The 23,872-nt window shown below is 47.5% G+C and overlaps 1 protein-coding gene across 1 annotated transcript in view; it reads left to right on the plus strand.

The window, feature by feature from the left end:
• The first annotated feature begins 5,964 nt into the window (after nt 1-5,964).
• Nucleotides 5,965-23,872, plus strand: part of LOC146809709 (germ cell-specific gene 1-like protein) — a 138,642-nt gene continuing 120,734 nt past the window's right edge. Inside the window, exon 1 of the mRNA XM_085614370.1 lies at nt 5,965-6,182. The gene's annotated coding sequence lies outside the window, so the exon portion shown is untranslated. The remainder of the gene's footprint in view (nt 6,183-23,872) is intronic.

Here is a 23,872-nt window from a genome sequence, read left to right on the forward strand (position 1 = left end):
GCTCCTACCCCAGGGACTTACCGCACATTTACCTCTACATGGGGCCCACTCAGATACTTCTCAGATACTTCTTGTGACACTGACGTCCCCAAGGACAACTGGCATCAGTTGCATAACATCACTCCCAGATTTACATTGTACTCAGCCCCCCCACCATACATGGACACACATAGATTTTCGGCTAGTCTCCGTGACTGTGAGCCCATGGTTAGACAGTGTGACTCACTTCCCCCTTATGCTCTCTGACCACTCCCCAGTCCAGACGGTCTTACAGATACCATTCAGTGGGGGCATCCAATGTCAATGGCACTTACCCTGTGCCGCGCTTCATGACGAAGCATTCCACTCCGAGCTGCATGACTCCATAGTGGAATACTTTAAGTTAAATGTAGGCTCAATGTCCACGCAAAAAGAGCAATTGATGTACAGAATGTTGAACAATGTCAAACATTCACCCCAATGGAGAGATCTGGGCCTAAAACCATTGTTTTTTTGTTCCCCATGCCATTCCAATTCAAACCGAGCCATATGCGAGTCTTGACCACCCTGGGGAGCTATGCGAACAGTCCAGCCAGAACTGCCAGGCCAGTTTCTACCTGGACCAGAAACAAGGACCCTAGGACCGGTTTCGGGGTTCCACCTCTCAGCAGCCAGGCTGGCTTGACTCCAGTGGCATGGAGAGCATGGGACCCACATCTAGGCATACCCGTCCCACTCAGGGTGAAAAATGCAAAACGAACAATCGATAGACAGAATGTTGAACAATGTCAAACATTCATCCGAGTGCAGAGATCTGAGCCTAAAACCATCGTTTTTTTGCTCCCCATGCCATTCCAGTTCACACCCAGCAATATGCAAATCAGTTTTGACCCTGATCCCTATGGGAACAGTCCAACCCTAACTGCCTGGCCAGGTTCTCCCTGGACTGGAAACAAGCATCCTAGGACCGTTTGTGGGGTTTCACCCCTCATCAGCCAGGATAGCTTAACTCCAATGGCATGGAGAGCACGGGACCCACACCTGGGCATACCCACCCACTCGGGGTTACAAATGGAAAAAGAACAATTGATGGACAGAGTGTTGAACAATGTCAAACATCCACCCCAGCACAGAGATCTGGGCCTAAAGCCATCATTGTTTCACTCCCCATGCCATTCCAGTTCAAACCCAGCCATATGCAAATTAGTACTGACCCTGCTCTCTATGGGAGCAGTCCAGCCTGAACTACAAGGCCAGGTTCTCCCTGGACTGGAAACAAGCATCCTAGGACTGGTTTCAGGGTTTCATTCCTCATTAGCCAGGATAGCTTGACTCCAGTGGCATGGAGAGCAAGGGACCCACGTCTGGGCATAGCCATCCCACTTGGGGTGACAAATGCAAAAAGAACAATGAATGGACAGAATGTTGAACAATGTCAAACATGCACCCTAGTACAGAGATCTGGGCCTAAATCCATGTTTTATTTGCTCCCCATGCCATTACCGTTCAAACCCAGCCATATGTAAATCAGTTTTGATCTCGCTCCCTATGGGAACCGTCCAGCTTGAACTGCCAAGCCAGGTTATCCCTGGACTGGAAACTAGCATCCTAGGACCGGTTTCGGGGTTTCATCACTCATCAGCCAGGCTAGCTTGACTCCAGTGGCATGGAGAGCACGGGACCCATGTCTGGGCATACTCGTCCCACTAGGGGTGGCAAATGCAAAAAGAACAATTGATGGACAGAATGTTGAACAATGTCAAACATTCACCCCAATACAGAAATCTGGGCCCAAAGCCATCATTTTTTTGCTCCCCATGCAATTCCAGTTCAAACCCAGCCATATGCAAATCGGTTTTGACCCTGCTCTCTATGGGAATTGTCCAGCCCGAACTACCAGGCCAGGTTCTCCCTGGACCGGAAACAAGCATCCTAGGACTGGTTTTGGGGTTTCACCCCTCATCAGCCAGGCTAGCTTAACTCCAGTGGCATGGAGAGCAGGGGACCCACGTCTGGGCACAGCCGTCCCACTCGGGGTGACAAATGCAGAAAGAACAATGAATCGAGAGAATGTTGAACAATGTCAAACATGCACCTCAGTACAGAGATTTGTCCTAAATCCATGGTTTTTTGCTCTCCTTGCCATTCCAGTTCAAACCCAGCCATATGCAAATCTGTACTGACAATGCTTCCTATGGGAACAGTGCAGTCCAAACTGCCTGGTCAGTTTCTTCCTGGACTGGAAACAAGCATCATAGGACCAGTTTCTGGGTTTCACCCCTCATCAGCCAGGCTAGCTTGACTCCAGTGGCATAGAGAGCACAGGACCCACATCTGGTCATACCCTTCCTACTCAGGGTGACAAATGAAAAAAGAACAATTGATGGACAGAATTTGGAACAATGTCATACATTCACCCCAGTACAGAGATCTAGGCCTAAATACATCGTTTTTGCTCCCCATGCCATTACAGTTCAAACACAGCCATAAGCAAATCAGTTTTGACCTTGCTCTCTGTGGGAACAGTCCAGCCCGAACTACCAGGCCAGGTTCTCCCTGGACTGGAAACAAGCATCCTAGGAGTGGTTTTGGGGTTTCACCCCTCATCAGCCAGGCTAGCTTGACTCCAGTGGCATGGAGATCACGGGACCCACGTCTGGGCATAGCCATCCCACTCAGGTGACAAATACAAATAAAACAATTAATGGACAGGTTGTTGAACAGTGTCAACATGCACCCGAGTACAGAGATCTGGGCCTAAATCCATTGTTTTTTTATCTCCATGCCATTCCAGTTCAAACCTAGCTACATGCAAATTAGTCTTGACCCTGCTCCCTATAGGAACAGTCCAGCCTGAACTGCCAGCCCAGGTTCTCCCTGGACCGGAAACAAGTATCCTAAAACCGGTTTCAGGGTTTCACCGCTCATCAGCCAGGCTAGCTTGACTCCAGAGGCATGGAGAGAATGGGACCCTCCATATAAACACCTCCTTGAACCACACCTGCTGGAAATGTATGCCGAGTCAGTCTACTCGGGCACTCTCCCCTGACACTGTGAGAGGCAATAATCACCCTCTTGTTGAAGCCTAAAAAAGACCCTCTATAGCCCGTTTTCCCAGTTAAATTTTGACAACAAAGTACTTGCCAAAGTCATAACTAATCACAGGTCGCTGCTGCTGGAACACATAACCTTGCCTGTGCAGTCTGGCTTTGTGCCTCACCGCTGTCATCACTTAACTTAAGGGCTGTCTTCTCAGTGATGAACAGAGTTTCTCCAGACGTTCCTACTGTGGTGGCCTTGCTGGATGCAGAAAAGGCATTTGTCTCCCTGGAGTAGCCATTCCTGCGCGCCCTACTCCACAAACTGGGATTGTCACAGGGGTTCCTTGCGCTGGTCAAATTACTGTATTCACATCCTGTGGCCTGCATTTGAGCTAATGGCTCCATTACCTCCACAATAACTATTTCACCGGGGACCATGCATGGGTGCTCACTATTCCTGCTACTGTACATTATCGCAATGGATCCCTTGGTCCGATAGAATCTCCTCCACTGGGGTATACACTTCAAACCAGGCCCTCTGGTATTATCCTTATACGCGGATGACATATTGTTATTTATCCGCCACCCGCAGATAAACTGCCCCCACTCAATTAGGGAAATTATCAGATTTAGGAGATTCTCTGGCCTCACTATCAACTGGTGCAAGTCTGAACGATTCCCGCTCAGTCGTGTATTTGGGTAGCACACTTCACCAGGAGAAAGAACGAGTCATACACCTGAATTATTGCCCCCCACTGATAAGCTAATTTCTCAAATCGAATGGTGGATCCCTCTCCCCCTCTCTATGGCTGGCCGCATTGCCATTATCAAGATGGCGGTGCTTTCCTGATTCTCATACCTCTTCGTCAACATTCCTATCCCACTTACAAATGTATTCTTTACTGCCCTGTTGAGTTTCTTACTGTGACTCATTTGGACGGACCACAGACCCCGGATTAGCTGGTCGACTCTAGTGCTTGCCTATGCACATGGCAGATTCGGTGTTCCCAACCTCCAATTATATTACTTCGCCGCACAGTGTCAGTATGCACACCACTGGTACCATGCAAATGTGTACCTCGCGTATGCTAAGCCAGATAGGGATCAGGCAGATCCAGGGCCCCTACCGTACGCGCCCTCCTTCCGAAGGGCATGCCTCTGGATTACAGTTTATTCAAACCCTCTCGACCACCAGCTGGGCATGGAGGAAACTTACCCGGTTGCTCCGGGGAGGCCCCCTTCATTCCCCCTATCTTCCCATTGGCAGACAATCAATAGCTCCCAATCACACAGGAGAAACTGGTCCAATACACATTGACACAGTATAACTTATACACATTTGGAGACCTGTTCCCCGGTGGACATGCCCTTTCACATTCAGATGATGCTTGTTTATCAGTGCCACCCACAGGGGCCTCTTTGTACTGCGGAGTAACATAGCACACTGCGGGTCCAGATCCCCTCTTACCCTTTGGCCCAGGAAGAGTTTCCTCCTCTGACATTAACGATAAATAACACCGAGGGGGCCAACTTAGTTTCCAAACTTAACAGCGCCAGCATTGCCCTTCTACCCCGAAGGGATGGAGGCTCCGAGAGACTTGAGAGCAAGAGCTGGGACGACTTTGCCTGATGCAATTTGGTACTACGGCTGTACCCAAACATGGGCCGACAGAATCACAATTGCAACTGGAATGCATGACCACTGCTCTGTGAGACCTGCAGAGAAGCCGACGATTGGATGACAATGTATTCTGAACACCTTTTTGTCCCACTGGCCGGCACTGTGGGAAACTGGCACTGCCTTCCGCCTCAACTCCAGAGCAGGTGTGGCCGGCACAGGTAAGAGCAGTGGGCCGGTGCGGCAGGGCTGGCGGTTCAGAGAGTTGACAGACGACGGGATAGGTAAAAGTAAATTTAAAAATGCTTACAATGTGCTCGCCGCATCGCCAACTCGGCGATGCAGCGAGCCCAAGGTGTTTTAAAAAAAAAAAAAAATTATTCCATTTTACCTATCCTGTCGTCTGTCGATTCTCCACCCCCCCCCCCATCCCCCCAACCTGACTCACCCTGCCCCACCCTGCCCCACCCCACCACTCCACCGCTTTTAACTGTGTGCTGGCTGCGCCTGCTCCAGAGCTCTCAATTGTGGCTGGTTATAAACACCTGGAGGGGACTCAGGTCAAAGTATGCAATATACAAGAGTACTTTGCTATATGAGAAAAAATACACAAATACAACATCTTGAAAATTGGAATGCAAGATTAAGTAAAAACGTGTGAAACAAAAACAGGAACCAAATCGCTGACAGAAAATACCATGGCACTGTTTACATTCATTGCGCACTAATCGATCAGTGTTTTGCCACTGGGGTTAAGGCTGGGTCCTGGTAATTACTAACGCGATCCAGTCGACTTCAAGCTCTGGTTTATACTTTGCCAATCACTGATACATTTGTAAATATTTGCAGAGTCCAGGTACAGGTGTTTACATTTTGTTTCATATTAAACATGTTTTAATTCCTACAGCCTTTTCTTTGACACTTCCTGTACCCCAGTAATACTGTTACATCTTGCACTTTACCAAATCCTTTCACTTCGCAGTCAGAGAAAGTAAACACCAATCTGCTAAGCAATTTGTCAGAAGACACAGCCTGACATCTGCCCTCTCTAATTAAACACACAGCAAACGTGACACGATAAAAACAAAATGGAGGTTAGCTTTGCTGCCCATTCACCTCCTGAACTCCAGCATGGTTATTTTGGGGGTACCGCAGCACCCCTCCGACCATACAACCAGCGCCTCTGGTCAGGACGGGTGGGGAGTGTGTTTGTGTGGGGGAGGAGGGGTCTCCGGGGGAGGCACATCAGAAAAGCCCACTGATTCAATTGCCATCGGGATGTAAATCTCCCACAGATTGTCGCTCCTCCACGTTGGATAATGAAGGAGTTTTAATCAGCTTTGCGCTCATCTTCTGGATAGTAAATGCTGCAGCCGGAACAAGGAACTAACTCTACGGAGGGGAGCCGTGGAGGGGGCTGCCTTCTTAAAGATGCGGGGGAGAGACGGGGACAGGAATTATTAGTCATTGGGTCACCTGGCCTTCCCCGGTCTCATTAACGAGACGGCCGGCTACGAGACCCCTCCGTCGGACTCCGCGTCCAGGTAAGGGGGCTGGGTGGGGGAGACGGAGCCGCGAGCCAGCCGCCCCTTCCTTGCACTCTCTTTCCCCCCTCAAATGGCAATTCCTTCCCACTGTATTATGCAAGGCTTATATCTGACATTGGCCTACTTCTAAATGCTCCATATTTTAACAGGGAAGCATTCGCAATTGTAGATAAAGCGATTTGGCCAAGAGCACACAACGTGGTAAAGGGGGGAAGCCGGGATTAAAATCCCAGTTTCATATTCTGCACTTTAGACTACATGCCAGCAGCAGCAATTTGTTTTCATTTTGTTAATTTTATTTCTTAATTGTTAATCATTTGTAATTTTCTAATGAACAAACTGTGTGATCTCGGGAAATTCGATTTGTTTAGTCTGTGCATGACTAACTTCTGTAGAAATAACCAACCGCTGACAAATGACGAAGGGGTTTGTACAGCCTTACACAATAATATACTGTTTGTACTTTATTGGTCCCGTTTATAATGATCAAACATGTAATACAAAAATGTTCAGTTTCAGATGGGGAGACTCTCAATTTCAAAGCAGTTTAAGCGATATCTTTGAAAACAAGTGGTTAAATGCCACAGAAAAGACACGAATAAGGGTATTTAGTGGCTTTCAGAAGCAATCTTTTATAAACTCAAAAGGGAAAGAGCTGGCTTCAGTGGTTTTTAACCAGTTTTTATTGGGCTTTACATTTTAGGGAAAAAAAGTTTGACCATCACTTACAGGTGAATTATTGTGCAGTGGTCTTCACACTTTTTAATGCCCCCCCCTCCCTTGTGAAAAAAATAGAATGGGGTCTCCCTCAGAATTTTTCACAATTATTTTATTCAATTGACAATCTTTAAATATGTCTAGACTTATTTAAACATCGCCGTTCAGTTCTGTTACTGTTTTAAAAATGCAACCAAATGCATGATTGCCAAACATACTATACAGGTCAGACAGGCCTTACTAACGCGTGCAAGGATCCACAGTGTGATTCTTAGAAGTGGGCTGGGAATTTTGAAGACTATTTGGAGTCCCTTCCCTTTTGACACATACTCCCAGCCAGGATATCAAGGACATGTTAGTGATGGCCCATTACAGAGTGGCTTACTGCAGCTCATTTGTTTCAACCTAAAACAAAGCACTGTTATCAGCATAATGCTTCTTTTGGCCAGAGCCTGGTGCTCCCCTAGGATCACTTGAGGCCCCCCTAGCGGGGGCCCGTCCCCTAGTTTGAAGACCCCTGCTCTAAATCATCACTTCATTGTCATAGTGGTTATAACGTTTACAACTGTCCATATACTGGTTTTCAGTTTCTGTAATAGAACTAAGGGCCAGATGTACGACCCGCCAATTAGCGAGTCGCAAATTGCGTCACATTTGCGACTCACGATTTGCGACTCGCTAACTGGGATCCACAACAGTGTCTGAGACACTGTTTGCAATTCCTAATGGAGTCGCAAATTGCATGCCTCATGCATATTAATGAGGCTGTTGCAAATTTGCGACCCCATTGGGAATGGCTGGCACTCCCAGGGATAGTGGCCTGCTGGGGTCAGCAGACCTCCCTATCTGGGACTGCTTTTAAATAAAGCAGTTAAAAAAAATGCAGTTCATTTTCCTTGAAGGAAAACGTGAAGCATTTAAAAAATAAAAATGAAACATTTCAGTTTCTTTTTTTAAGGGCAGTCCCTGGGACCACTCGCTGCCCTTAAAAAATATTTGCGCATGCATTCACAAATGGGAAGGGGTCCCTGGTGCGAGTGCTTTACTACCCTTCTGAGAAGTGTGGTGCACTGCGAGTGTTTTGCCACCGCAATTGCAGTCGCAAAACATTCTCACATAGCTTAAGGAGTCGCTATTTGGAAGGGACGCCCTTGGAACGCCCCTTCCTAATAGCGAGTCGCTAATCCTGTTTTGTGAGTCGCAAATTGATTTGCGACTCCCAAAATGGGATTAGTACATGGGCCACAGGTTTTTTGCAGGGGCAAATGGGTATCAAACCCTTTTGCGCATGCAAAAAACCTTTGTACATCTGGTCCTAAGTCAGTTCGAGTCAAATGTACTTGAATAGTTTTCACAATCATTAAACCTGGGATACAGAAAAAAAGGGGGGAACACAACAGTAACTAATATGGCTACAGCTGCAAGTAAAATCGAGGCGCTTTACCTGATCAGGGCAGTTAATGAATGATTAGACTCTTGCAGCGGCACAGTCTTCTGGGTCTATCGCTTCGGTGAACCCCAGTGCTGAAATTTAGTGCAACGTATGAGTATTGAGGGGGGCGAAGAGAGCGCCTTAGCGGGTGGGAAGGAGCACTTTCCATATTTTTTGTGATATGTAAGATATACCTCGCTGTTCCAAATGGCAAAGTCTTTCACTGTGGCAGAGTACTGTCTCACACAAGAGTTTCAAAGTGTATAAGCAAGGCAGTGCTTACTTTGTCCCAGTGTTTGCTGGTGCTTAGCTCCAGCACTTGTTTCTAAACACCTGCATTTATTTATGACGGTCCACCGCATGGTGGCCCTGTCTAATTTGGGAGAGAGCTCATAAATCCGAAAATGTATTCAATATACATAATAATGAAATCGCAGGGGGAAAGCTATCCCTACAGCATGAGGTGACCCGTGAGTACCTCGGACCCTGGCACTTATACGTTTACAAACTAAGCATTGAAGCAAGGCATCCCATGCCATGGAGAATTAATGTTTACAGAGCTTTCTGGCTTCTTCACAGTGGAGTGCCGTGCTCTCTGCGGTCACCTAGTGGATAAGGGTGGCGTGCCAAGTGACCAATGGCTTGGGGTTATCTGCCCTCCAATGCAGGGTGATGGTGCATTTGGCCAACGCATTCGCCGGGCCTTATGATGTTTCTTATGTTTAAAGATGCTCAGAGGGCGTGCTTCCCAATTATGTACGTAAGAGTACTCTGTTACCTCTGTAAGGGTATTGTGTTTGGTCATCCAGTATGTGTTAGGGTTGGGCACGACCATAGCATATGTTGTAGGTCGGCTGTCAGTGAGCTACAGTGAGAGCAGGTGATGTGTGCTGTGGAGAAATACGGAGCCGCTCCCCCCCCCCAGCGCCTTGAGACCTCATGGGTGAGCAGCGCGCTTTATAAACCCCCTGATTGATTGATTGATTGATTGGTTGAGCTTGTTGGGTGTGAGATAGGCTCGGAGTAGTGTGGTAAATTGGAGGCTCTCAAATCTAGCATTCTTGGAGGCCTACTATGGGAACTCTAGTGCCTCAGACCATTCAGTGTTGTGGACCGTCTCTGCCTACTTTCGCCTATGTCTTGTTAAAGGCCATGATTGAGACCCCTGTGTGCTCTCTGATCGCTTTAAATATCCAGGTGACCAGGTGTCGAACAGTGACCGTAATACGGCATGTGTCTGTGGTCCTTCATCATGAGTATTCCATAGTCTGTGGAATGTCACCCTGAGTTGTCTATATGTAAGGAATAGACCTGGAGGGACGGCGTATTGCTCAGGGAGCTGTTTAAATGTAAGTCGGTGTCCATCAGGATCATATCCCCAAACAGAAGTGATAGATGATTCGTGCCAAGTAGCCAGTTTATCAGTTGTGAGGAAGCCAGGATATCGGGCTAAGAGGAGTTGCATGGGTATAGGGCGGTATCTGCTGTGTGCACTGGAAGACTCTGGGCATACATTTGTGGGTCACAGTAACATGTTGGCACTATGATTGCTTGTGGTTTACTTTGGGAGGAAGGAGGAAGTTGTCAATCTTACTCGTTATAAAGCGACCTGCCCCAGTACATGTCTCATTCAGCGACCTTCCGGCTAGCCAGCGGGACAACCACTGCAATTGGGCTGCTAGGTAGTAGGACTCAAACGATGGTGCGCCCAAGCCAGCCCCACCCACCGGGAGTTGGAGTTTAGCCAGTGCAATCCGATGGTGCCTGTTTCCCCAGATCAACTCACCAAGCATAATGTCATGCTCTCAAAAGAAGAGTCGTGGGGTAACGAACGGGACATTTACAAAATAGTAAAGCAACCTTGGGAGGATAACCATTTTTGAGAGCGTTATTTTACCTGTTGTGGCCAACGGGGCGTTCTTCCAAAATTGGATCTGAGTTTCTATGGCAGACTGTGCTTGCCGCAGGTTCCCATAAAACACATCATCTTTAGAGTGGTTTATTTGGATGCCAAGATAGTGGATGGCCCTCCCTTTCCTTTGGATCGTTTCCTCTCCTAACCTTACCACCTGCGGGGAGGCTTTTTTTGTGCAGTGGGAAGACTCATGACTTATTCATTTACCTGGATGCCTGCTGCGCTACTAAATGTCTGCAAGGCATTGTGGACTGGGGAGAGAGCTTTCCCTCCTGGCGGAGTTTAATAGCCAGGGGTTCCATTGCAATGGCAAATAGTATAGGAGAGAGCGGGCACCACAGCTTGCTGCCTCTTCAGACCGAAAAGGCAGCTGATTTTAATTTTCCTATTGGTACACAAGAGGAAGATTCAGTGTATAGTAATTTGGTGAAAGCTCTTAGCTTTTGTCCAAAACCCATTTATTTCAGGACCTGGAAGGGATAATCCCACGTGAGTATGTCAAGTCCATTTTCTAGATCTAGCACCAGATAGGTAGAATTGTGAAACTACTGAGGTGCTCTATCCATTATATGAAATACCCTTCATATGTTCTGTGATGTACCACGCCCTGGGATTAATCCATTCTGGTTGCTGTGTATGATTTGTCCGAAAGGATTTTCAAAAGGATTTTCTGGTCGGTTCCTAATCTGGCTATTGGCCTGAATGATGCTAAAAGGGCAGGTTCCCTATCTGGTTTAAGGATGGATATTAGAGGAGGCTGTTAAAGGGAAAGGGGCAGCACACCTTTCTCTAGGGACTCGCTATACACCTATGATAATATTGGGGCAAGAAGGTTAGACAAGGAGCGGTAATATTCCAAGGCTGAGACCGTCCATTCCCGTTGTCTTATTACCTGCCAGGTTATGAATTGCTTGTTTGATCTCATTTGGTGTTGTTAGGCCATCTAGTTCTTTTTTAACATCCTCTGGTATACAAGAGATTGGAAGCTTCGAAAAATGGCATCTACCTCCTGTCCGGACTCCATGGAGTTCGCTTTATAAACTGTGCCGTAATAGTCATGAAATGTTTGTAGGATTTCATTCTGGGTATATGCAGCTGTGCTGTCGCTCTGGGTAATCTGGAATATTGGGGCAGTCTGTGACTTTTGCCTGATTAGCCAGGCTAGGAGACTCCCTCATCTATCTACCTCTGCATGGGTTTTTGCGGTGCATGCTGTGAAATATTAATAGCGAAGTCGCTCTAGGAGGGCTGCATGTTTGATGTTTGATGCAGGCTTCTTCCAGTGGGGCCAACATTGTGACATCCTGAATCGTATCACGCTCTAGGACAGGTAGGGTTGATTTTATGTGTTTAATTGCCCTCTCTAGTACATGACCTATTCCTACCACCTGTTCCATACAAACCCCCCTGGTGACCACCTTAAACGTGTTCCTCTTTACAGCTCTCATCGAGGCCGTGGGGTGGTTTTCTTCAAAGAAGTGAGTGATGTGGGTGGAGCACGTTCCACCGAATGCTGTGTCCCCAAGGAGTTCTCATGATACTGGATGACTGCCATTTGTGCATTGTGATCTGATATAACTCTCCCTAGATAGTTTGCCTTTGTTACTTTCATGAGTATGTTTTCAGAGCACAGGATTCTGTCTAGGAGGACAGAGAGTTCCTGTGGGGCCGAATAGTGTGAGTAGACTCTTGTTGTAGGGTAGCATACCCTCCATGTGTCTTTAAGTGACTAGCTCGTAATCCACCTCATGGAATGTCCTGCTAGTTGTGTGGTCTGAGCCTGGGGTACGGGGTGTGTGCAAACTATCTCTGTGTGTTTCTAACATGCAGTTATAGTTCCCTCTGAGAATCCAAGGGATGCCTCCTCACTGCACCAGTCTCTCAGAAATGGCTGCCAGGAAGCTGGATTGTTTCACATTGGGGGTGTAAATGCTGCTCAACAACACTTGTGAGCCATCCAGTCGTCCCTCCATCAGCTCATATCAACCTTCTTTGTCAACCAGACTGATGCCTACCTAGAAGGGGACCTCAGATACACACAAATCAGTGCCCTTCTAGAGTAGGCCAAGTAATTTGTTGCATGAAAAGAGCCTTGCCAGAGTTTCGGCAATTGTTCCTCCGCTATAAAACGGGTTTCCTGAAGGAAAACAATGTTAGTATTCTGGCGCCTAATGTACGAATAAATGGAGTAGCGTCTAAGCACAGTATGCACCCCCCTCATGTTCCATGAGAGAAGGCGTGTGTCAGCTGTTGGGGCCATTGGAATCATGTAATGCCATGAATAATGAGGGCTACCCAGATTGCATCACAATCATGTAGAGTCTGCCTGTGACTCCGCTGTGCTCTTTATGAAGGATATGGGACATATGTCCAAAGACATTTTCCCATAGACACAGAATGGGTAAAACCCTTTGATACATCGAGCCCATGATATTCACTGTGAGGCTGTGCCAAGAAAAAAAATTCTGGGCTAATAATTTAGAACAATAGCAACGCTGAGGGCCTGTAGGAACTAGCTACATCCCAAACAGAGTGACAAACTGTAGTTCGTGCACTGAAGATAGTTATATTCAGTGACCCTGGGTAAGTCCCTGCGGTGAGTGCCTTTAAGCTTGATATGCTGCATGCTGTATTGATGCTAGCGCCTATTGTGGCTGCCACTAGGAGAGGATGCCTTGTGTAGGTCCGACCGCCCTGTCTTGGGGCCAGCTGTTCTGGTGGTGTAAGTGAATAGACATTGTAGGGTATGACAGTGAGGTATGGGATCATCCTACACCTTTTAGTTTTGGGTGGTATGTCGAGTTTATCAGTGCTGTCACCAGAGTTGGGATCTGAATCCATTATTGACTTGGTTGTGCAAAAGGAGGTTTACTCTCTCGTAGGCTGAATGCCACTCATCTTGCGGTTGATGCATAGTGGGTAGGTGGGTTGCAGTCTGGGCAGAAAGTGCACTGGTGTCAACAGACTCACCCGCTGACAACCACTCTGGAATTTTGGTGCTTTTTGTCAGAAGCCGCCTCCATTCCTTCCATGTGCTCTATCCAGTCCCAAGTAGTGGATGGTATTGGTGATCTTAGATAATTTTCAAATTCACAGGATATAGCAAGGAATAATGTAATTGGACTTCTCTGAGCCAACACTTGACTCCCATAAAAGAGGCACATTGTTGTTGTACAATTAGGGTATAGTCTGGGAACACCAAGACTCTAGAGTTATCATAATTCAGTGGAGCGGATTGTCTAGCTGCCCGGAGTATCTCATCTCTATCTTTGGAATGTGGAAGCTTGGCTACTGCAGGCCTGGACTGCGAGCCTTACAGTGGTCTGCAGGCTGACACCCTGTGAGCTTGCTCCAAAGTGAAATACATTGAGATCCTGTGGTGAAGTGAAGAATTTACACCATTGCTCCAAAAATGCTGTCATGTCTGTTCATTCTGTTATCCCAATCACTCTGATGTTGATTCTTCATGCTCCCCCTTCAGTGTCTTTGGCTAGGTCTACTAGGTGCTTTACTATTTCCTGCAGCTCAGATGTGATTTTCTGTTGTTGAGAGGCCTAGGGTTGGCTCTTGTGGAGGCTTTGCTCCACTTCAGATACTCAACCAACTAGCTTCTTATAGTAATTGCGGTGTATGCCCAGGTCTATTTTGACTTCTGCTATTTCCGTTTCAATGGATGTGTATGAGGTTTCTATAGCCTGCAAGATCGCATCCAATTTGTCATCCGATACTGCCAGTCTAAATGGAAGTTGGGCATTCGCAGTTGTATTGTCTTCTGACATTGGGGGAGGTGAGTGGTACTGGAAAGGTTGTTTTGTTGTTACGTGTGGCCCATTATTTTCCACTGTAGAACTGAGTGCTCACTATAGACAGGTAAAGCAGTTGTTCTTGCACTGTTACTTAGTCACTAGGTGTACATGTCTCCGCTCCCAGGTCTGACCTATGTAGCATGGGTTTATACTTCAGTGTTCCATGTGTTCCCGTATAGTTCAGGGTTTGATGTTGAAATAGGTGCCCTTGTTAGCACCTAGCTGTGGGGGCAGCACTTTAAGGGTCCCTTCTGCCAGGTATTGTCCAGATGATGAGCATCACACCCTTACTGTGATTCAGGGGTGCTACCGCTGCTGTAGCTCTAAGGAAAAAGTCCCCTGGGCTGACCCTTGAGGTGGTGGGTCATCATAGGCCTGTCCAGCTTCTCACGTCAGGAGTACAGAAGAAAAAAGAAAGGGTGCCCCACCTCGTTATAAGTGTGCCCCTTATGGACCGGCACTGGGGCTTATTGTGGCAGGGGATAGTCTTGTTGCCCTGAATCTCTTAACTGGGTGCCGCATGGCTGATGTGTGTGTTCTTGTTTAGGGTCAGGACTTTAACTGTGGGAGGTGCTGCCAGGGCCCCACATTGTTCTCCCTTCTAGTTCCGGTATTTGAACCCCCAGGTCCCGTCACATCTGGTGTCACCCCTGGTACCTGTTTGTGTAGCTTTTGGCCTCTCCTTTCTCCCAGTGTGTTCAGTTTCTTGAATCCGATGTGCAGCAGGGGGTACACACTCTGTGGGTCACTGACAGGGGATGTCCACCACCCCTGCTTCTCCCAGTGGCTCCTAGTTCAATGATGCTTGGCACACACCAGCCACTTGTCTTGCCTAGCCCAATGTGCGTGGCACATGCCAGCCGCATTCTTACTTTAGCGTGGTCCCCCACCCCCGCCTGGCGGGTGTCCTCTGAGACCAACTCTGGTGCCTGGGCATTCAGCCCTGCATTCTCCTCTGCTCCTATCTCCAGCTCTGGCGAATTAGTGTGGGCAGTTCCACATTTCTCCACTCTTGATACACGACCTCCAGCGCCCCTTAGCCTCTCCAGGCCATTGGGTGCTCTGAATCAGCAGTGTCCCCACCAGTCCAATGCACCCTCTCTGATGACCGGTCACTAGGACCTTCACCATGCCCCGACATTCAGGGCCGCTGCCTCTATTGCTCTCGCTTGTGCTGTCTCCACCCAGTCTCTCAGATCCTCTGATCCTTCGGGTGATGCAGTGTGCTTGGTCAGCCGAGGATTCGCTAAGCCTCGGGCCCAGGGCACATGCAGGTGCCAGGTTGCAGCATGTCAGACGGAGGTTTGCTGAACCCGGGGTTCCGATTAGCTCTCTGCTGGCCCACCTAGGTACTATTCCATGTAGACATGTAGCGCGGATAGAACTCATTCAGGCAATAAATGCTGGATCCGAGAGCCAGTTTGTACGGAGCTCTTTCAAATCACTTAGGTGGCTTGGCCACCACCCTCCCTTCAACCACCCTCCCAAGGGTCGGATTCAATGTTGGTGTTGCCTGGTGCAACAGTGTTTGTTGTCGCCCGCCCAATGATCTCCTCTTTCACAGATTCCCTCTCTAACTCCTTTCAATGGAGCCTCTCATCTCTCTTTAGCCCCCTTCACCAAAATGTAAGATGTCAGAGCGCTTTATAACACAAACATTATATAGTCATAAAAGTGCGTAAATCAATGAATAGGAAAGTTACTTAAGACAATGAGGACTACAAGGTGTAGGAGTCGCATGTCATCTTAGGCATTATATGTTAAGGGTACTTGCTCTGGAGAAACGAAGGAGCGTCTTAACTAAGTTTTTATGATGCACAGTAACCAAAGCTGCTGTGCTGCATTGCGTGAAAAGGAGAGAGCACAACAGCACCATATCTGTTAAGATATGGTGCAGATGCTCTCTCTCCTAATGCTGGCATACTTTGGACTGCCTTGCATGATAGCACACACGTTTGCACCATAGTGCAATGGTGATTCAGTGGTGTCAAGCTTAGGTTTTATACTGGAAGGGTACCCTCTCAGCAAACAAATCTAAGTTTTGACAAACCACTTTGTATGTGTGATGTACGGTGTAACGCATATGCAACGTTGGGAAAGTTTGAAGAAAATACACATATTTTCCAAATTTACCCCTACCTTAAGGAGGCGTAATTTTTTTTTCTACCAAAGTTAGTAGCTAGGGATTAGTGTCAAATTCTATGGGTATGTGCATCAGAATGTCTATGTACCACCCACAGTATTCCTCCCTGATGCAAAGTAGCACATAGTGCTACTTTGTGTTACTTTAGGACTACAGTCCAACACAATTCAGGATTTGTGCTGGAAAGTACAAACTGTTAGGAAATCCACCCCATAAACAAAACACAATGATCAGAGTATACAAAAAAATAAAATGTTATTGCTACCTAAAGGAACAATTTTTAGGAACCATAGAACAAGGAAAGATTGAGGGGAAAAAGCAATAAGGTTCTAAGCCTATTCCTTTAAATTTGCATGCAGCGCTTTGATACTAGTGCATAGCTCGATGTGCTATATTAGAAGGATTGTTAGTTATGAACTTCAATTAACAGAAGAATCTTTAATCTGTGACAAAAGCAATAAACCAATAAGCTAACTACAAAAAATACGTGACTTATGTTCTGACCGGTGTACTCAACAATTTACACGTCCAAAGGAGGTTGTTCCATATCTTGTGCTGATGTTCTATGATACCACACAGGCTCTAGTGGAAAGAGGGTGCATCCAAAGTGTAGACTCACCCATAGTTAAGGGTGGCAGCATAAAATTGCTTAAGGCATAGGCCTTTTCACTTGCACCTCTGTGAGGATGTGCCACCAGCCTTGATTGTGCCAAACCCACCCTGGCCCACTTACTGGGGTCCTTACCTCCCATGGGATGTATTAGTTGTGGTGGTTTGCATGTATTCAGCTTGTGAGAACAGGAGTCCATGTGCATGGTGGAGGGCACTGTGTGTGGGACATGTTCTGTGGACATGACAGCCTCTAAGTCCTCTGTTTGTAGGTCTCCTACACAAGTTGTAGCTGTCTGATGGTCAGGAGACAACACCCTTCACTGTACATAACACGTTATATATCTTCCCTGTGTTGTGCTGGGAGTTGCCTAGTGTCCAAGGAAACTTGGTTATGAATGTCTGAGAACAATCATGATACCTCTTTAATGGATGGTACAAGTCCTGACTCTTCTTTCTAGCCCAAAACCCTAAAAAGAATAGCCTGGCTGGAGGGGTGTTATTATTTGTGAATTCACACTCTGCTAGGCTCTGTTTCCTGCCACCTGTCCTGATGTAGCACAAATGTTAAACCATCAAGCCAGTAACCTGTGATTTGTCTTAACCTTGAAGGGGCGCAGTGCACCAGCCCTTAGAGGGCATTTGCCAGGGATGGGAGCAGTAGCTGTGTCCCCTCCAGGCTTGGAATAGGTTTAGATTTTTGAAGAGATCTTGCTACTGCACCTTGACTTGAATGATGAGGGCAATCAACCACCCAGGAAGAAAAGCAATCAGGAGGAAAAGTAACCAAGGCCAGCTGACAGAAGTGTACCTGGAGGCTGTCTCAAGGAAGTGAGCCGCAAGGGCCTTGCAGCCCAGCTGCAAAGAAGTGCTCCAAGAAGTAACTGCTTCATCGAGAAGCTGCACATTTGCATTCCAGGATCACAGTGTGGTGAGTCTGCAAAGCTGCCTGTTGGAAAACGAGGCAGCATCTGTACGCCTAATGGAAGTTAATCTAGCCCCTGGGTCCACATTCCTATAGGGGAATAATGAAGTGAAAAACAGTAAGACACACTGACTTTCCGTGGCATGTTTCTTTCCTGGGTATAAAGCCTATTCCATGTCACCACCCAATACTGCATAAGTCCTGCACACCATTCACTTTGTAGCTGCTCCTGGACTGCGCACGCTAGGAATCTCCCCTGCGCAGCCCGTACACGTGTGCACACGCATGTACACATGTGTCTGCATGTAACCAGCCCGGTGTCCCTTACTCCAGCTGCTGAACAGTGGCCTGGTCAAGCCAGGGGAACACCAGTAAAATCCCCATGCAGTCTCTTACATCCTGAGTTCACTGTGGGTGAGTCCCAACTTATGAGGTTCCCCCACAGTAAAAGCTCCACAATTAGGTGCTCAAAAAGCGAAAAATTTGGGCGGCCCATAGTATCAGAACCACCTTCTAACACAGGCCGCGCCCAGCTGATTCCTACAGGGAAGAAGTAGCCACTCTACATGGGTACACTTCCCGTAGTCAGCGATAACTAGTTATAAGGGGTTCTGACCAGACCCCCCTTACTGACCAGTTATCCGCTTAGACCACCTACTCCTCCCATCCATGAAATCTCCACCCATGACAGGGATCCCAGACTACCCTAAGAACCCTCCGGGCTCTAGGTTAGATACCTCTAGGTCACTCATGGTCTACATGGACTCAGCCTAACTAGGCTCACCTTTGCCCTTGGGCATGCAACACTATGCCTACCACTTCTCTGGGCAAGGGTCCAGTGCCTCAGCACTGATGCGGTCTTCTGGGATAGGTCTAAATCCCATCCCCTGGGTCACTAGCTGGTCTCCCTTCCAGAGTTTGTTCCAACCAGTACCCTCTCTCCGTTTGGTCCTTGCACCCCAAAGATGCAACCTCTCTGGACCCTCACCCTCAGCCTGCCGCTGAGGTCATTCTGCTGCCATCACCCTTTCGGGATGACTGTCTTCCCTAAAGAAAGCACAGCCACTTGTGCTTCCCTACACAGAAAAGCACCCTTTGGCCACTGGCCTGGCACCCTGATAGGACCTCAGACCGGCCTCACCACCACACTGGCAGTGCCAGGGAGGAACACTGAGGGTGCCTCATCAGACATCCTACAGCTCATTCCCCCCGTCAGTAGCTCCACCCGGAAACTACCCCGGGAACCTAGACCCCTTCCTTGTTCTCCGCTGCGAGAACAGGGCCTATGTACCCTTCCCTCCGAGAGGTGCGCTCTCCTCCCGGAGTACCCTTAGAGAGCCTGTGGGTCCTGAGTTAGCTAGACCCAGGCCCACCTCTCAGGGCTCTCCCCGGTCTCCCTGCAGCGCCTTGGGAGACCGCCCAAGGACCTACATGGTCCCTGGATGGCCTGCACCACCCCTTATGAAGAGCAGGGTCCCTTCACTTAAGATAGGCCCCACCTGCGTTCAGGGTAGAACTACAACTCTCAGGCAGGGACCCTAAAGATCCGGCTAGGCCTGCACCACCCCTTCACGAAACACAGGGTCCCTTCACTTAAGATAGGCCCCACCTGTCTTCAGGGCGGTACTACCTCCATCAGCCAGGGACCCTAAAGATGCCGGCTAGGCCTGCACCACCCCTTTGGGGAAACACAGGGTCCCTTCACCTAAGCTGGGCCCCACCTGTGTCCAGGGTGGTACTACCTTGCAGAAGTCCACCTCCTGCATCGAGCTAGGGGAACACCCCCATGCTCCTGGTCCTTGGGTCCAAGTCCCACAGGACCTACCTGACTGGTTACCGGCTAGGCATCGCCCCAGCCACCACTTCAGGTTCCCTCCACCAGCTCCTGGTCCTGGGGTTCAAGTCCCTCTGGACCTACCGGACTGGTCACCGGCCACCCGACCCCGACACCTCAGGGTCCACCACTAACCCTTCCCCTGTAAACTAGGGAGCACATCGCCCCCACTCAGATCTCCACTGGGTCAGTTACCTAGCCCACCTAGGGGCTACCACTACACACCATCACTAAAGAACTACCCTCCTTGGGGGCCACCCACTACCAGCGGCCCCCCCTGGGTTGCTCACCTCCCCACCAGTTAATCTGGGGGACCTGCCGGACACTCAACTCTACCACACCCTCCTCCCACAGTGTCAAAAGTTTCTTGGGATCCCCCACCATGGGAACCCCTGGGGCGCTACTACACGGGGTAAAGAAACCTCCTGCCCCACCCTTCCAGTGGTTTTGGCCTGCGCCATTAGCAAGAAACTTCCAGTGGGGGAAGGATATCTGGGGCCCCTCCTGTGGAAACCCTCCTCATGCAGGTGTAGTGTATGTAGTGTTAGGGTTCAAAGGTGTACAATATGGCTTAGAACATTTGTATGCAATCATTTCCTGGAAAGCACCATCCCGCTAGCACATTATAATCAACATAGCACGGTCATATCAATACAGCTTACATTTAAACCATATTAACTTCACATGACACATATGGGCACGGGGCTTTCCTTTCCCATACCTTTAGTTCACATAACCAAAACGTTGAACCTTTCTCAGAGGCTTGCGCTCTTCCATTTGCTCATTACTGCATAGGTGATGTGTGGCAAAACTGGACTTATCAAATGTTATAAATGCACACCAGAATGGGATACTATGTATCCCACCGCTGCCACCGATGTTGGAAAACGAGGCAGCATCTGTAGGCCTAATGGAAGTTCATCTAGCCCCTGGCTCCACATTCCTATAGGGGAATAATGAAGTGAAAAAACAGTAATACACACTGACTTTCCCTGGCATGTTTCTTTCCAGGGTATAAAGCCTATTCCATGTCACCACCCAATACTGCATAAGTCCTGCCACACCATTCACTTTGTAGCTGCTCCTGGACTGCGCACGCTAGGAATCTCCCCTGAGCAGCCCGTACACGTGTGCACATGCATGTACACATGTGTCTGCATGTAACCAGCCCGGTGTACCTTACTCCAGCTGCTGAACAGTGGCCTGGTCAAGCCAGGGGAACACCAGTAAAATCCCCATGCAGTCTCTTACATCCTGAGTTCACTGTGGGTGAGTCCCAACTTATGAGACTCCCCCACAGTAAAAGCTCCACAATTAGGTTTTCAAAAAGCGAAAAAACCTGGGCGGCCCTTAGTGTCAGAACCACCTTCTAACACTGCCAGACTGCTGTTTTATGCTCCAGGGGAGACTCAAGTTACCCATACTCTGTCCAGAGGGACACTGATGTTCTCACGCTTCCCTTCAGTTCCTGGGCCTGCAGAAGTTGGCCCTGCTTTCTGAACCACTTGAAGGGTCTACCTAGCTCCAACCACTTCAGAGTTATGAGCATTTTAAGTCACTGCTGATTAGTGACCTTGATTCCCAGTTCCCATTTGGAGTGGATTGAATCCCTAACTAACTCCCTCACCAATGACTACGCCATTGGAATGGATCCCTGAGTATAGGAACCTGGGAAGTTCTACTGATTTGGACATCTCAATTATTCAGTGAATTGTTTTAGTCTTGGAGGGGGTTCCTGGTCCAATTTGAGTGGAGGATATTATGAATTACTTTTTATTGACCATATATAGGTCAAACGCTCCCATATAGGCTCAAACCAGCTGAGTTGCCCCCTCACACCCCAACCACTGAGAAAGTACTGCCAAGAGTAGACACATTATAGCAAATAGAAAGATTGTTTATTTATGTATGACATTTTTGCCGCATGCATTTGGCAAGAGCAAACAAACTGTGGGACTTCTGAAGGCTGCAGAGATCACTGGAAGCTCTGCACCCTGGGGTTAACAGTGCTCATTGAGCCCCATAGTACAACAAGCATTGGCACTGCAAATCGTTTTGTCTTTTGCTCAGTAAAACGTTTTACTAAGACACAGCACAGGCCTACAATGGAGAGCAGTAGTACAAGGACCCGTAACACAAAGAACCGGTACAGGACCAGGTGGAAGGAGCAGTCGTACAAAGTTCCCTCTCACACACACAGACAGAAGTGGTATGGCCCAGGTAGCGGTGGTTCTCCCCTTCTCTTGTGCAGCAGTAGTACAGTCTCTTCTCAAATGTATGTCAAAAGAAAGAATGTCACAATGAAGAAGACTGTTATCATGACACTATAATCATGAACCTATCACCAAAAAGTTCTCATTGTGGATAGGTTAATCATAGTAGAATGTGCCATAGTTTATAAAATAGGGCATCAAACTTACTTTATAAGGATAACATTTTCTCTAACCATATCCCTCAACCACCTACAAAGTTTGACTCTCACCCTATTACTTTCCTAAAGCATAACATCACACTTGGCCCCTTTCCCTTACTCTACCCCAAACTTTATCCATTTCAACCACTCATTCTAACTCTATGTTTAACCATTATTGCCCCCCTTATTTCACTCTACATTTTTAAAAATGTATTTTATATTGCTTTTTTATTTAAAACACGTAGGGTGTGACTATATTCATTAATCTTTTTCATGACCATCCTTATTCGTTTCTGGATTCATAATAACTGCTTTTCTTTATTATGGTTTCTTCATATTATATTAAGTGTCCCTCACATGTAAAAAACTGTAATGGCAGCAGCAGAAACGTCCAATATGTGAGGCAGCACTGAGCGTTTCCCTCAAATACACAGGAGAGTTACAACCTAGGTACCCACCGTGCAAGCTTCCTGTCACATGTACATACCACTGCAACACTGTTTTATAATACTTGTTCAAGGATGCACAAGTGTGTGTGTGTGAGCGAGTTTTTTTTAGGGTGTGAGTTGCAAGTGTGAAGATGTGTGGTGGTGTAGTAATGTGAAGGTTGAATTCACGGAGGGCAAGAAGGTGGAATGAAGTGGCAGCAGAAGAGTAACTTTAAATGAGACATGTGAACCCCAGGGATCCCACGAATAGGACACGTTACAATGCAAACTTTTACAACACATGCCTTTACAACGCGGTTTTTACATTGCAACCTCCATTACAACACATGATTTTCCAACGCATGCCATCACAACGCATTTTTAGAAACTACACTTACAAGGCATTCCATTGCAATGCATACCATTACAACGCATAATACTTTTAGGGCAACAGTAGTGTAAGTGTTGGATAGTGTAGGGGTAAAAATTACTGTTCCCACTCCAGTGAGTGCAACAGTAGGCTAGGTGTTGGATAGTGAAGGAGTAAAAATTACTATTCCCACTCCAGTGAGTGCAACAGTAGGATAAGTGTTGGATAGTGTAGGGGTAAAAATTACTGTTTCCCATTACTTACCTTATAATGCGTTGTAATGGCATGTGTTGTAGTGGTATGTGTTGTAATCACATGCGTAGTAGTGACATATGTTGTAATGGCTGCGTTGTAATGACATACGATTTAAAGGATGTTGCGTTGTAATGACTGCATTGTAAAGGTAGTGCGTTGTAATGACTGCGTTGTAATGGTTGTTTCCCGGATCCCACTTCGCCAAACTGTAAATGAGGCTCTTAGCCTGGTAGAGGACCAAGGCGTGAACCCCGATGGATCTGGATGCCCCAGTAAGGCAATGATGAATACTCTTATCTTCGCATTCACAGGCATCAAGAGATTACTAGTAAGCAGCTTCCCATTACTCTTCAACACTTTGAACATCATAAGCAAGCCAGCCCCACTTTGGCAGTCAGTCTCTTGAATAATTTAGCCGTGATATCTTTGTGCCCGACTTCTTACCACTCAGAATCTGACCAAGGGAATCCTCTACCTCATCTAATGCTTGGCTCTCATCCAGTCTAGTACTACACTTTTTCATGGTCATCATTACTGGGCTATCTATACATTGCTCACCTAGATACTGCTCTGTCTTCTGTGAGGGATGTCCTTCCTTAAATGGGGAATTATCCAGTGTCACTCACAATGTATGTGGTCTCAACTGTCCTGATGGACCACTGCTATCAGCACTAGAAGCCTGGTTGGAGGAAAACAACTAGGCAAGAAATAGAACTAAAATTAATAAAGTGGCCATTGGGAAGAAGAACTGATCTAGTTAGTTCTTGAGAAGCAACATGATTGAGAGGGTCATAGCTAGTGAATATGTGGGTATTTAGGTGTACTCTCCCATACCAAAGA

Source organism: Triturus cristatus, chromosome 7, assembly GCF_964204655.1.
Source record: "Triturus cristatus chromosome 7, aTriCri1.1, whole genome shotgun sequence".
Taxonomy (NCBI): domain Eukaryota; kingdom Metazoa; phylum Chordata; class Amphibia; order Caudata; family Salamandridae; genus Triturus; species Triturus cristatus.